Raw genomic sequence first — 6,687 nt, 5'->3', positions numbered from 1 at the left:
CGAGAGAATTGAGTGGGAGGAAGATAGAACTTGACGAGGTTGTCGAACCTCTCATCCCTCTGGATGGTGGCGCGGGGCAAGGGGAAACCTCTGTCGTTGCGACGCCGGTTGAGGAGGAAGTTAATGATGGTGATCATGAAACTCTAGTTCAAGTTTCTGTTGAACCACGCAGGTCCACGAGATCACGCGCTGCTCCAGAGTGGTACGGTAATCCCGTCTTATCAATCATGTTGTTAGACAACAATGAACCTGCAAATTATGAAGAAGCAATGGTGGGCCCAGATTCCAACAAATGGCTAGAAGCCATGAAGTCCGACATAGGATCCATGTATGAGAACAAAGTGTGGACTTTGGAGATACTACCTGAGGGCCGCAAGGCTATTCAGAACAAATGGATCTTTAAGAAGAAGACGGACGCCGACGGTAATGTGACCGTTTATAAAGCTCGACTTGTGGCAAAGGGTTTTTCACAAGTTCCAGGAGTTGACTACGATGAGACTTTCTCACCCGTAGCGATGCTTAAGTCCGTCAGAATCATGTTAGCAATAGCTGCATTTTTCGATTATGAAATCTGGCACATGGATGTCAAAACGGCGTTCCTTAATGGTTTCCTTAAGGAAGAGTTGTATATGATGCAACCCGAAGGTTTTGTCGATCCTAAGAGTGCTAACAAGGTGTGCAAGCTCCAGCGATCCATTTATGGACTGGTGCAAGCATCTCGGAGTTGGAACAAATGCTTTGATGAGGTGATCAATGCATTTGGGTTTATACAAGTGGTTGGAGAATCTTGTATTTACAAGAAAGTGAGTGGGAGCTCTGTGGCGTTTCTAATATTATATGTGGATGACATATTACTGATTGGAAACAACGTAGAGCTTTTGGAGAGCATAAAAGGTTACTTGAATAAAAGTTTCTCTATGAAGGACCTAGGAGAAGCTGCTTACATTCTAGGCATTAAGATCTATAGGGATAGATCAAAACGCCTGATAGGACTTTCACAAAGCACATACCTTGATAAAGTTTTGAAGAGGTTCAAAATGGAACAGTCCAAGAAAGGGTTCTTGCCAGTTTTACAAGGTACGAGATTGAGTAAGACTCAGTGCCCAGCAACTGATGAAGATAGAGAGCATATGCACTCCGTCCCCTATGCTTCAGCCATAGGTTCTATCATGTATGCAATGTTGTGCACTAGACCGGATGTTAGCCTGGCCATAAGTATGGCAGGTAGGTTCCAGAGTAATCCAGGAGTGGATCACTGGACAGCGGTCAAGAATATCCTGAAGTACCTGAAAAGGACTAAGGAGATGTTTCTCGTGTATGGAGGTGACGAAGAGCTCGCCGTAAAAGGTTACGTCGATGCAAGCTTTGACACAGATCCGGACGACTCTAAGTCGCAAACCGGATACGTATTTATTCTTAATGGGGGTGCAGTAAGCTGGTGCAGTTCCAAGCAAAGCGTCGTAGCAGATTCTACATGTGAAGCGGAGTACATGGCTGCCTCGGAGGCGGCTAAGGAGGGTGTCTGGATGAAGCAGTTCATGACGGATCTTGGAGTGGTGCCAAGCGCACTGAATCCAATAACCTTGTTCTGTGACAACACTGGTGCCATTGCCTTAGCAAAGGAACCACGGTTTCACAAGAAGACCAGACACATCAAACGACGCTTCAACCTCATCCGCGACTACGTCGAGGAAGAGGACGTAAATATATACAAAGTGCACACGGATCTAAATGTAGCAGACCCGCTGACTAAACCTCTTCCACGGCCAAAACATGATCGACACCAGAACTGTATGGGTGTTAGATTTATTACAATGTAATTCACATGGTGATGTGAGGGCTAGATTATTGACTCTAGTGCAAGTTGGAGACTGTTGGAATTATGCCCTACAGGCAATAATAAATATAGTTATTATTATAATTCCTGTATCAAGATAATAGTTTATTATCCATGCTATAATTGTATTGAATGAAGACTCATTTACATGTGTGGATACATAGACAAAACACCGTCCCTAGCATGCCTCTAGTTGGCTAGCCAGTTGATCGATGATAGTCAGTGTCTTCTGATTATGAACAAGGTGTTGTTGCTTGATAACTGGATCACGTCATTGGGAGAATCATGTGATGGACTAGACCCAAACTAATAGACGTAGCATGTTGATCGTGTCATTTTGTTGCTACTGTTTTCTGCGTGTCAAGTATTTATTCCTATGACCATGAGATCATATAACTCACTGACACCGGAGGAATGCTTTGGTGTGTATCAAACGTCGCAACGTAACTGGGTGACTATAAAGATGCTCTACAGGTATCTCTGAAGGTGTTAGTTGAGTTAGTATGGATCAAGACTGGGATTTGTCACTCCGTGTGACGGAGAGGTATCTCGGGGCCCACTCGGTAATACAACATCACACACAAGCCTTGCAAGCAATGTAACTTAGTGTAAGTTGCGGGATCTTGTATTACGGAACGAGTAAAGAGACTTGCCGGTAAACTAGATTGAAATAGGTATGCGGATACTGACGATCGAATCTCGGGCAAGTAACATACCGAAGGACAAAGGGAATAACATACGGGATTATACGAATCCTTGGCACTGAGGTTCAAACGATAAGATCTTCGTAGAATATGTAGGATCCAATATGGGCATCCAGGTCCCGCTATTGGATATTGACCAAGGAGTCTCTCGGGTCATGTCTACATAGTTCTCGAACCCGCAGGGTCTACACACTTAAGGTTCGACGTTGTTTTATGCGTATTTGAGTTATATGGTTGGTTACCGAATGTTGTTCGGAGTCCCGGATGAGATCACGGACATCACGAGGGTTTCCGGAATGGTCCAGAAACGAAGATTGATATATAGGATGACCTCATTTGATTACCGGAAGGTTTTCGGAGTTACCGGGAATGTACCGGGAATGACGAATGGGTTCCGGGGGTTCACCGGGGGGGCAACCCACCCCGGGGAAGCCCATAGGCATTTGGGGAGACACACCAGCCCTTAGTGGGCTGGTGGGACAGCCCACAAGTGCCCTATGCGCCAAGGAGAAGAAAATCAAGAGAGAAAAAAAAGGAGGAGGTGGGAAGGAAGGGGGACTCCCTCCCACCAAACCTAGTCCAACTCGGTTTGGGGGGGGGAGAGTCCTCCCCCTTGGACTCGGCCGACCCCCTTGGGGCTCCTTGAGCCCCAAGGCAAGGCCCCCTCCCTCCCACCTATATATACGGAGGTTTTAGGGCTGATTTGAGACGACTTTTCCACGGCAGCCCGACCACATACCTCCACGGTTTTTCCTCTAGATCGCGTTTCTGCGGAGCTCGGGCGGAGCCCTGCTGAGACAAGGTCATCACCAACCTCCGGAGCACCGTCGCGCTGCCGGAGAACTCTTCTACCTCTCCGTCTCTCTTGCTGGATCAAGAAGGCCAAGATCATCGTCGAGCTGTACGTGTGCTGAACGCGGAGGTGCCGTCCGTTCGGTACTAGATCGTGGGACTGATCGCGGGATTGTTCGCGGGGCGGATCGAGGGACGTGAGGACGTTCCACTACATCAACCGCGTTCTCTAATGCTTCTGCTGTACGGTCTACAAGGGTACGTAGATCACTCATCCCCTCTCGTAGATGGACATCACCATGATAGGTCTTCGTGCGCGTAGGAAAATTTTTGTTTCCCATGCGACGTTCCCCAACACTAATTGATAATGCTTGTGCTACTAACCATTGTTGTGAGCATGTGCATATTGTGGAGGAGAATGCCAAGTTTAAAGAACAACTTGAGAAGGGCATTGTGTCATGCATCCAAGGCGAGAAGAACCTAAATGGCCTTTTGAGTAATCAAAAGGAAGTTGTAGGAAAGGAGGGACTTGGGTTTGCACCCAAGTCTAAGAACAAAAAGAAGAACAAGACCAAGCAATCTCCTCCTCTCAAGGACATTTTTGTCAAAGAGGGTGAGAGTACTCATAAGAAGATGAAGAACAAGGAAGGGGGTGGTAATGCCAAGAAGGGCAAAACAACCTCTACCAACAAAGCCAACGACTTTAACCCCTCTTATGTTTTATGTTGTGCTAGTGATGGGCATGTTTATGCTAAATTTTTTGGTTCTTATTATGAGTACATTGAATGGGATATTTGGTTTCCTAAGACCCTTGTTTCTAACATCAAAGGACACATTCAAGAATGGGTACCTAAATCCAAGCATTGATCTCTTGTAGGAGTTTGCTTCCGGTGGAGTGTCATGGTTGCTTGATAGTGGAGCCACAAATCATATGACCAAGAGTAAGGACTTGGTGGTGGATGTGCATCCAATTCCATCTATGCCCACCCATGTTGAATTTTCTAATGCCTCAACATCTAAGGTAATGAGATTTGGCAAGGTGGTCATCTCTCAAGAATCTATAGAGAAGGTCATGCTTGTTGAGTCCCTTGCATACAGTTTGCTTTCCGTTCGTCAACTTGCAATTATGGGCTTTGCCACATTCTTTAATCTTGATACCGTGCCCTTTTGTGGAGCAAGACTCTTAAAGTAGCCTTTGTTGGACATGTCAAGAACGGTCTCTATGTGGTGAACTTTTCAGAGCGACCCACTAAGATCGCGACTTGTCTAATGGCTAAAGTTGATGTGGTTAGATTTGGCATCGCCGGATAGCTCATGTCAATATGAGATCTTTGCAAAGTCTCCTCATAGGGGATCATGTTCGTGGAATAAAAAATGCGAGTTTTGCCAAAGATCGTGCTTGCAGTGCTTGTATTGAAGGGAAGCTTCATGAGACAGCTCACCGTCCCACGACTATCATTTACTCTAGAAGTCCCTTGGAGTTCCTTCACATGGATATCTTTGGTCCTCCATCTTTTGATAGTCTTGGGGGAAGAAAGTATTGCTTGGTGATTGTGGATGACTACTCAAGATACACTTGGGTATATTTCTTCAAGAGGAAGAGTGAGACTCAACAAACCGTCATTGACTTTGCTAATGAAGCTCAACATCAACATGAAGCAAAGATATTGATGATTAGAAGTGACAACGGCGCCGAGTTCAAGAACTACACCCTGGATGAGTTCCTTAGTGACGAGGGGATCAAGCACCAATATTCGGCACCCTATACCCCTCAACAAAATGGTGTGGCGGAGTGGAAGAACCGGATGTTGATGGACGCAGCAAGAACCATGATGGCGGAGTTCAAATGTTTGTACAACTTTTGGGCCGAAACCATTAACACCGCATGTAATGCATCCAATAGCCTCTACCTCCGCAAAGGCTTGAACAAGACTCCATATGAGATTCTTACCGGGAACAAGTCCAACCTCAAGTACTTCCGGGTGTTCGGTTGTAAGTGTTTCATTCTCAAGAAAGGTGTACGTTTGTCTAAATTCGAAACTAGAGCTCATGGGGGCATATTTGTTGGTTATTCTACAAATTCTCATGCTTACCGTGTCCTCAACAAGTCCACCAGACTCACTGAGGAGACGTGTAACGTATAGTTTGATGAAAATAATGGCTCCCAAGTGGAGCAAAGTGGTCTTTGTGATGTAGGTTATGTAATTCCTCCTCGAGCCATAAGAAGAATGGGGATTGGTCAACTACTCCCCATTGAGTAACCCCTTGTGGCCGAAGGAGAAGGACAATGCTCTACTCAAGTGGAGCCATCACCTTCGCTAGTCCCACACGCTTCCGAAGAACAAAGTGAAGGCCCTCGACCCATTGAGCAAGATCAAGGACAAGATCAACCTCATGAAGATGGTGATGCACCAAATAATGTCCAAGATCATGCTCAAGACTCTGATTTTGCTCAAGATCAAGTGCAACCACAAGATCAAGGGCAAGCTAGTGAGCAAGTCCAAGATAGTGCTCAAGATGATCAAGATGATGATCCTCAATTACCTAGTGAGGAACTCTTAGAGCACCACGCTGTCAAAGTGGCTTCCAAGCTCGAGCGTTGACAACATATCTTGGAAAATGTGCTTGGAAGCTTCAATAAGGGGGTAACTACTCATCAACAATTATCAAACTTTTGTGAGCATCACACGTTTGTTTCGTGTGTTGAACCCCAAAAGGTACATGAAGCGCTCGATGATGAGGATTGGCTTGAAGTCATGCATGATGAACTTAACAACTTCGAGCGCAGTAAAGTTTGGGAATTAGTGCCAAGGCCAACAGAGGAACATAATGTCATTGGAACCAAATGGATCTTCAAGAACAAACAAGATGTGAATGGCGTTGTTGTTCGAAACAAGGCAAGACTGGTGGCTCAAGGCTACTCCCAAGTCGAGGGTGTCGACTACGGTGAAACCTTTTCCCCTGTTGCTTGTCTTGAATATATTCGCATGTTGCTTGCATTTGCATCTCATCATGATTTTAAATTGCAACAAATGAATGTGAAGAGTGCATTTCTTAATGGTCCCTTGAATGAGTTGGTATATGTCAAACAACCCCCAGGATTCGAGGATCCCAAGCTCCCCACTCATGTATACAAACTCCAGAAGGCACTCTACGGCCTTAAACAAGCCCCACGCGCGTGGTATGAGTACCTTACCGAGTTGTTGCAAGATCGTGGGTTTGAAATTGGGAAAATTGATCCCATCGTTTTTACCAAAAAGGTCAAAGGGGATTTGTTCATATGCCAACTATATGTTGATGATATTATTTTTAGTTCTCCTAACAAATCTTTCAATGAAGAGTTTGCTGCACTAA

This window comes from Hordeum vulgare, chromosome 2H, assembly GCF_904849725.1.
Source record: "Hordeum vulgare subsp. vulgare chromosome 2H, MorexV3_pseudomolecules_assembly, whole genome shotgun sequence".
Lineage (NCBI taxonomy): Eukaryota > Viridiplantae > Streptophyta > Magnoliopsida > Poales > Poaceae > Hordeum > Hordeum vulgare.
The sequence above is the reverse complement of the archived record's forward strand: the minus strand, read 5'-3'. Positions refer to the sequence as shown.